Consider the following 9,289-nt stretch of genomic DNA (forward strand, 5'->3'; position numbering starts at 1 on the left):
GTCGTTGATTTTTTCGAAAGGAATCGATTCTCTCGTCAACTGCACGACTCTTGATGATCATCGATGACGATTTGAGAAGAATATCCGTACGTGTTGCCGCTCGGAAGAAATCATTGTTCGGGGCGAACGTTTCAATTTTCCTTCGTCGTTTCGAAGAATCGATTTCCACGCTTTATTCCATAGATTTATATATATATTCCATAGATACAATTGATACAAAATGAGCACAGTACGTGCGATACCTCGTACGTATAATTAGACATCGTTGATTTTTTCGAAAGGAATCGGTTCTCTCGAACTATGCGACTTTTAATTATCGGTGACGGATTACGATTACGATTAGTGATCCGAGAAAAATCTCCGTACGTGTTGTCGTCCGAAAGAAATCGTCGCTTGAGGCGAATTTTCCTTTTAATTTTTCTTCGTCGTTCGAAGGATCGATTTCTATACGCTATTTCCTAAATAATTGGTATTCTTTCGATGTAAAATCTATGAATAGAGTATAGACAAGAATGTATGTGTGATGAATACGATCATCATCTAACTATACAACTCTTGATCATCATCAGTGACGATTAGTGATTTGAGAAGAATCTCCGTACATGTTGTCGCCCGAAAGAAATCGTCGATCGAAGGATCGATTTCCACATTTTATACTATTCCTAAATAATTGGTATTCTTTCGATGTAAAATCTATGAACAGAGTATACACAAGAATGTACAATTAAACATCGTTGATTTTTTCGAAAGAAATCGGTTTTCTCGAGGCGACGAATATTACAACTTTTGATAATCATTGATGACAGATTATGATTACGATTATGAATTATCTGAGAAGAATCTTCGTATATATTACCGCATGGAAGAAATCGTCGATCGAAGGATCGATTTCCACATTTTATACGTTATTTCCTAAATAATTGGTATTCTTTCGATGTAAAATCTATAAACAGAGTATACGCAAAAATATATACGTCATTGATTTTTTCGAAAGAAATCGGTTCTCACGAATATACGACTTTTGCTTACGATTACGATTACGATTACGAATTATCTGAGAAGAATCTCCATACGTATTACCGCATGGAAGAAATCGTCGATCGAAGGATCGATTTCCACATTTTATACGCTATTTCCTAAATAATTGGTATTCTTTCGATGTAAAATCTATAAACAGAGTATACGCAAAAATATATACGTCGTTGATTTTTTCGAAAGAAATCGGTTCTCACGAATATACGACTTTTGATAATCATTGATGACAGATTACGATTACGATTACGAATTATCTGAGAAGAATCTCCGTACGTGTTGTCGTCCGACAGAAATCGTCGATCGAAGGATCGATTTCCACATTTTATACGCTATATATTTCCTAGATAATTGATATTCTTTCGATGTAAAATCTATGAACAGAGTATACGCAAGAATACACGTACAATAAAACATCGTTGATTTTTTCGAAAGGAATCGAAAGGAAGGAATTCTCTCGAACGAGGCGGCGAATTCTTGATGATCATCGATGACGAATTACGATTACGATTAGCGATCTGAGAAGAATCGAGAAATCGCCTCCGCGACGTTACTGCGTATATTATCGAAACGCGACGGGGCCTTCCTCTGTGTTTGATTCGATTCGAGATCGAACAATGGCCTACCTGTCCACCCCTCTCGTTCGATACCCACTTCAGCCGGCCAAATAAATTCGCAAAGAGAAAACACGGAGCACGGGTACCGAGCACGGCTTATTCAAATAAATAAAGGGATGGTTATATACGCGCGCGGACGGATGGGCGGACGGATAAATGGAGAACGTATTGAAACTTAAACGGTACCGCAAGTGTCGTACGAAAGTAGCACCCGTGTATACACATATCGGGGGGTGGGGGACGCCGGAAAATGTTTTGTTACCGGCGCGCGCGATCCTACGCGGCCACGTGGCCGAGATTAATGTGTTTTGATTTTTAGACTTCGTATTATAGTCCCTGGACCTTCTCCTCTCTCTCTCTCTCTCTCTTCATTGTGCACGCGCGCCACGCGCTCTCCACCCATTCATTCATTCATTCACTCGCGAACGGAACGGGCGACAGGAAGCGCGCGAATTTCTACGAACGAGCGATAGGGAAACTCCATCGAATCGATCTTTTTTCGTTTTCGGCCCCCCCGCCGCTTCTATCGGGGATGGATATTTAAGGGCAGAGGAGTAATAAGATGGGGACGCGATACGCGCCGTTCCCCCTCGCGTTATTCGCGACACGAGAAGGAAAGGAAAAAGGAGAAGGGATAAAAAGAGAGATGTTTTTCAGGAAGAGAACGCGTTAGCGAATTCCTGTTCGAGTCCGTTTCCAGAATCGAAGGGAAAAATCGAGGGGAGGGGAGGGGAGGGAAACAGGGAACACAGCATTCGCACGTTCGTTTCAATTTATCTCCGGTTTTTAACGTTTCAATTTAATTGACGGTACTCGAACGACAAAGAGGGAGGGGGGAGGGGAGAGGTCCTCTCTCTTCTCTCTCTCTCTCTCTCTCTCTCTCTCGAAAGAGAGAGAATGGGAGGGAGAGACGACCCGATTAATTCCTTTGTCGCCTATCTACCGGTGGAATAACAAACCTCTTCGGCGGACGGGAGTCGAGAGGATACAAGGACGATAAAATCACGAGGGTCCACGGGACGGTGGATAAAAAGACTGTAAAACGAGGAGGGAATACAGGGAGGGAGAGAGAGAGAGAGAGAGAGAGAGAGAGGAGGGGCGAAGGGGGGATTTTTCTGGGGGTGGCAGAGGTTTGGAAAGGATGGAGAGAGGCGGGGGTTGGCGAGTCCTCCCTTCATTTTCCAGGATCGGTCGCCCTCGTGAGCAGAGAGGAGGAGGAGGAGGAGGAGGAGGAATAGCAATTAAAAGTATCTGGCACAATCTTCGTTAAACTTCTTCCTCGTTGTTGGTCGGCGGAGGGAAAGGCATTATTAAAACGTGCCGTCGGCTGCAACCGCCGCAACCTCCTGCTCACTCCCCAGATTTTCCTCTCCATGTCCCCTCCCCCTGTCCTCGCCTTCCCTCTTCCCTCCTCCCCCTAGCTAGGACCATCCTACGTTTTCAACTCTTTTGCATAGAAAATACTCTCGCCGAATATCCGTAAAGTTGTAAGTATCGAGCTGTTCAAAGATTCTGACATCCTCCTCGGGTGTGTATACGAGTGAATTTCGCCACCGTTCCCTTTCTTCCGTTTCACCTTCTTACCTTCTTCTCCCTCCCTCACACCCTTTTTGCATGTAAATTTTTCATAGATTCTTTCATAGATTCTCGCAATGTTTGCGAAGATTACATCAACTGTGCAGCAACTGTGTCGTCGTCGATCGGTTAAAAAAAAAAAAAAAAGAAAATCGATTTTTCGCGCGCTCCTCGTCGAGACATTGGGGGGAGAGAATTTAATTTCATCCTTAGGCAATTATCTTCGAGGGAGTATCGACGGGGTATCGAAGGAACGAAAGTGTTTAAACGGCATTGCTCGAGCGGAAATCTCGAACATTATACCGTTGGCTTTCGCGCGATAAAATAGAAGGCGCGAAAGCGTGGCGGTTTTCTCCGTGGAGGGGGGGGGAGGGAGGAAGAGGTGGCGAAAGGGCGAAACGTCACGGCGGAAGCCCCCGGTTTATCGAGAATTTTGAGAATGGTAATGCGGAAGAAGGCCGGGAAGAGACATAGGGAGTAAAGGAAGACGGGGTTTTGGAGGAGGAGGCGAGAGGCGTTGCGTAAGAAAGGGAGAGAATAAGTTCTCAGGGTCTCTCCAAGTAATCCTGCTCCCGGCACCACCGAGGTCGAAGAATATATATATATATATATATATATATATAGGATGAAAATACCTGGAGTTAGAGAGGTCTTACTCCGTCTCTTGCTCACCCTCTTTCCACGGGATCTCGCACCCTCCCCACCAGACCTAAATAAGATAGAAGTCGTCATATAATTCCGCGACTAATGCTCGTCCCTGTTAAGCCCTATCCTGTGGCCGATTATACGCTGTTGTCGTTCGAAAAGCGTCGTCTCTCTGCTTCTCTTCTCTTCACGCCTTTAGGGATTATAATAAACTCTTTAAATTCTCTCGAAGATAGAACGAATGGTGGCCTTGCGGGGACGAATGTTCGAGCGTCGATTTTTGCGAGAAACGTCTGAAAATTATTATTTGGACCGGATCGTGCGAAACGACGACATCGCGAAAACGACGGAGAATCTTTGGGACACGAGAGGACGAACGAGAGGACATTATGTCACAGTTGCTGAGAACGGCTCTCACGTTTACGATTGGCAATAGTGAGAAAGCTACCCACAATATCGCTCGATTATTCCGTTAGACTCTCTTGGAAACTCACCTTGAAACGTGAGAACTTTTCTACGGTGAAGATTTTTCTTTTTTTTTTTTTTCTTTTTTTAATGCTTCGCCGAGCTACACCTAGGACGCATCTGTGTATTCGCGTGTAATTCAAGAAAGAATTCAATTTTTATTATTGCGCGAAGTATTAAGAAATTTCGACTCGTGAAAAAAAAAAGAAAAAGACAAGTCTTTCTCTTCTCTTCTTTCTTTTCCCTTTTCCATTCGGAAAAGTACACGTTCCCCGCTTAAAAATAAATTAATTAAGAACTAACGACGACGATCTCATAGCTCGGTAACACCCACTCGGGTGAAACGCATCGTTGGGGAGGGTCGAGATGGAGAAAAGCAAATACTTTCGAGAGGGGAGGGAGGGGGAGGGGTGGTGGCTGCCAGCTCAGCCCGAAGGGAATGGGTAAGCGGAAGAACGAGAAAGAATTCCGTCACGATCTCGTCTGCGCTTGCTTTGTCCCCTGCTTTGATTTCTTCTCTTCGGTACTCGACAACCGAGAGAGCGAAACGTCGAGTGGGGAGGAAGGAGAGAGAGCGTGGAGAGACACAGACATCGAGAGAGAGAGAGAGAGAGAGAGAGAGAGAGAGAGAGGCTTTAGCTGGTTCGGTACCGGGAGAGTGAACGATATTTACATGCGATTTGCATACTAGTTGATCCCTATTGCTTCCATCTCCAACGAGGCAGCAGGGGCGGCGGACCTACACCCGAACCCTCCGTCATCCCGCGTTTCTACTCCTCTTCCTCTTCCTCTCGTTTCACGATTCCACGAGTTTTCATCTCTATCTCCGCCGCCTCCTCCTCCTCCTCCTCCTCCTCCTTCATCTCCGTTCGAGACTTCGCACGTTCCCGTCGAACCGCGTAAGCGAAACCCTTAACGCTAAAATCAGGAGCGGGGCATTCGACGCGTTCTTCCTCGAAATCCTCCTCGTTATCATCCTACACCTTAATGAAGTGTCCTCGTTCTCCATTCCCTCCCTTTCCTCGCTTCGTAAATAATCTCGCGTGTCGGGAGAAAAATATTGGAGCGAAGAAAAGGAGGGAGGAAGGAAAGAGCCGATTTGGAAATAGAAATGGAAGAATACGATGGGAGGTAAGGAGGTAAAGGAGGCGAGATGGAAGGAAGACGGGGGTCGTTTGTTATCGAGGAGAGGAAGAAGAAAAAGAAGAAGGAGAGGAAAGGTTGGCGAGACGTTACCAGATCTCGCTTGGGGAGATTCGCCGACGGATTAAAGGAAGTTGGCAGAGAGGCGTAATCAGGTCATATAAATGTGGCTGGCTAATTGCAGATAGTCGGTTTCACGGGGACGCGCTTGTTAAGAGAGCGGCGGAAAGGTAAGACCGAAAGGTGGTGGTGGTGGTCTTACGTCTCCTGACGGACGGAGGAAGAAAGGGAAAGGGCTTCCTCTCCCGGTTTCCTATCTCTCCAGCGAATGGGGAAGCCAAATTAGCCGGGATAATCAAGTCGGTCGGTGGCAAGTAGGAGGGTGGTAAAGTTATACGCGCACCGCCAAACGACCAAAAGTCGTTTCCTTCGACGACGAAGAAATCGGCGAAAACCTCCGTTCGAGCGGAAAACGTCGAAAAGGGAGCATAAGTTTCTCGTCGCTGTGACAATTCCATCCCGAGAAGAAACGCGAAACCATCTGCGTCTGAATTTCACTCCTCGAATTTAATTAAAAGGAAGAGAGGAAAGTTTCGCGTGTATCGAGGATGGAATCGTTCTAACCAACGATTCTATCTGTATCCCATTTTTCGAACGGGGGTATATAAGGGGAAGAAGGAAGGGATGAGAATCTTTTCAGAAGAAAGCCATCCAGGGTCCATCCAGGAGCGGAGAAACCGAAGATTGATATCTGAACATGGTGCCACGTGAGCTGGCGAGCCACGGCGTCTAATTAACTCCGTGACTGGCTGACCCCGGGTGACCCTGGGCTCGTTGCATGCTTCGATGGCGCCTGTGTGCTTGCACATACACGCACGTCCATCCACGTGCATCTACGTGTTGCATCCTCGCACACCTAACGGACCCGCTATTTCGTCGTAGATAGAGACATCATCGTGCCACCGACCCGCTCTACACCTTAACCTTATACGGCCCTCGAGGAAGGAGGAGGACCCTCGATCGAGTCCCTGCACGAACTCTCGAAGGATGTTCCTCGCCACATCCGAGGGAGGGCCACGGATTTCAGAACAGAAATTCGCGAGAAATTCTTGTAATCACCCCCTCTCCACGAAGGATGATGATGATGATGATGAGGAGGAGGAGGAACGACGAGACGTACCGTTAATCCTCCGCGATTTGCCCGCGATTTATCGCGGCTCGGAACAAAGCGATCGAGATCGTGCGGTTTTTCACACGGCCTCGTGTAAAACGTGCCACCATGCCGCGTCCAAGAGATAGACGTATACCGTTCGCGATGCCCTCGCGGTGTTTCGTTAATTAAAACGAACGAACGAACGAGCGAGCGAACTGGTTAATTTTATGCGAGTGGCGAATCGGGCCGGCGTGCATGGCTTTCCCATTACCGCGCCCACCTCCCTCCTGCGTCGATTGGTCATTGGTGTCACAAACGATCATGCTCCGCTCCTCTGCCACCGTCATCGCCGAATATTGACGTTGCTCCCTTCTTCCCTGTGTAAACGCCGCCGTTATAATACGTGTATATACGTGTATTTTTTAAACGTGTCCATCTTTTTCTGTCTTGGAGGGAAGAGAGAGTGGAAATTTCTTTCTTCCACCTTCTTTTTCCATTACGAAATTATTGTAGCTGGAAAATATACATCGCTTATATATATATATATATATATATATATATATATACGGTGGATACGTTTATCGCGATGCGAGAGATCCGCGAGATTCGGTTAAAGGCGAGAAAGCGCGGGGAAAAGCGGTATTTAATAGCGGATAGAAACAGTGATACAGTGTTTATTGGCGACAGACGCCTGGAATTTTGAGCAGGCTCGACGACACTCGGAATGCTACCGTTTTATTTCATAGCCAACCCCTCGGCTCGCGCGTAATGGCGAATAAATTTTAATGAACGTCAAAAAAATAAACAGCAAGCCTCTCCGGCTGTTTAATGGAGGTTTAATTTGACCGGTGTTAAACGGTCACGCGATTAACTTCCTCCTCTTGCTACTTTGAAAAGTACGTCGTCGTCGAACCCTATATAAAATAAGTCGGTCGATACAGAGGGGAGGGAAAAAGAGAGAGAGAGAGAGAGAGAGAGAGAGAGAGAGAGAGAGAGGAAGGGGGGAACACACATGGTTTCGCGTGAAATTTGAATCGAGCCCGGAAAATGTTTGTCGACTCTCGGAATGGCGCGTACCAGGTACGCGTCACTCGTATTTTTCGGAGGAATAAAAATTTTGTTAGCCGCTAGACCGAGCGATTTCAAAATTCTGATCGGCCGCGGTGAGGGATCGTGGTCCGGGGGGAGGGGAAGAGAGAGAGGGATCCAGCGAGTGTGGAAAACAGGGTGTGGCGCGTGAGAGCTGGCTCACCTGAAACAACACAACGTTTTCAGATCGCTGATCCCATAAGCGTCCACCGTTTGATCCCTCCGCGTTGTTTTGCGAACGCGTCCCTCTTTTGGGACGTTAATTCGCGAAAAACTAGAACCTTCGACTCGAGCAGGCACGAAGAAGCTTACCAACTCGATCGAGCTCCATCCGTTGACGATCGAAATGAAAATCGGCGATTCGAAGATGATCGAGGTTTCGATCGATTTTCGATCCTCGAAAATTTCGAGGATCGCAACTTTTCGCACGATTAACTCGCGCGAGTTAAGTCAACGTGACGAGGTTATCTTTTTCAATTGCGCTTTCCAGCTGGTGGGTGAGCGAACGTTTTTTTTTTTTCTCTCGAGGGGTGAAAAGAAAGGCGACGTGGGGCGAGATACTCGTGGAGCGGTGCGGAATAGCAGAGAGAGAGATATATCGTGGCGTAATATGCAAAGCGGATCGGATGTACCCGGCGGGGGGTGAAAGCGGTAGCCAAGGGGTGATTAGCGGGACAAAAGCTGGCGCCGCTACAAGTGGAACCAAATTGGTAGAAAATTGATAATCAACCGCCAATATCAACCTCCATTGGGAACCGCGTGGCTCGTTATCCTTCGAGAAGAGGGCAAAGGATTACGCGGAAACACGGGCGAAATATTTGTTTTCACGAACGCATATATATATATATATATGCGTATAAAATAAGCGTATAAAATAAAAACGATTGATCGCGTCTCTAGGAAATTAACACGTAATAACGATTTAAAATGTATTGGGCGCGACACACGTTTCACGAAATCATGAAATTTCTGGGAGAATTTACATTGTATTTTACTTAGGAAGAAGCGTCGTCTCGAGGAGATCGGGTGAACGTAGAAAGAGGTGGGGAGGTGCGTCAAAGGAAGAATCGAATAGAAAAAGGGATGAAACGTATGGAGCGTGAACAATAATCCCGTAAAGAGTCGAGGCTCGAGGCTGGCCCCTGGTAAATGGAACACGTGTAAGGTGTCACATCTATCTGAAAAGTTCATCGTTACGAAGATACACGGATGAAAAGAGTTTCCTAGAATGTGAGCTATCTTTGGAACCACCATGGTGGTGGCGAGTGTGTAATCGAAGGAATTGTAGAACACTTTTCTCATGCAAATACGCTCCCGAATACGCAGACCCGTAGAAGGGACAACGAACTTCTTTCGCTCTGCTTAAAACTTCGAACTTGGGTCCTTTTAAATTTAAATGCTCTCCCCTGGCACGGTCGAGCGAGCAGCCGTCGCGCGTTCTTCTTCTTCTTTCCTCGCGTCGATGTCACGAAGATGGTAAAAAAAAAGAGAGAGAGAGAGAGAGAGAGAGAAGAAAAAAAACGCCAAAGGACACGAACCGTACGATAATCATCATTTTGGAATAAAAAAA

At 46.5% G+C, this 9,289-nt stretch overlaps 1 long non-coding RNA gene across 1 annotated transcript in view; it reads left to right on the forward strand.

Annotated features, from left to right (window-relative positions):
* The window catches only part of LOC122712028, a 103,729-nt gene extending 94,529 nt beyond the window's left edge, over positions 1 to 9,200 (forward strand). Inside the window, exon 3 of the long non-coding RNA XR_006346236.1 lies at positions 8,719 to 9,200. This is a non-coding gene — a long non-coding RNA (uncharacterized LOC122712028). The remainder of the gene's footprint in view (positions 1 to 8,718) is intronic.
* Positions 9,201 to 9,289: the final 89 nt, after the last annotated feature.

The sequence above is a fragment of the Apis laboriosa genome, unplaced genomic scaffold, assembly GCF_014066325.1.
Source record: "Apis laboriosa isolate Shangri-la unplaced genomic scaffold, ASM1406632v1 scaffold18_cov149, whole genome shotgun sequence".
Lineage (NCBI taxonomy): Eukaryota > Metazoa > Arthropoda > Insecta > Hymenoptera > Apidae > Apis > Apis laboriosa.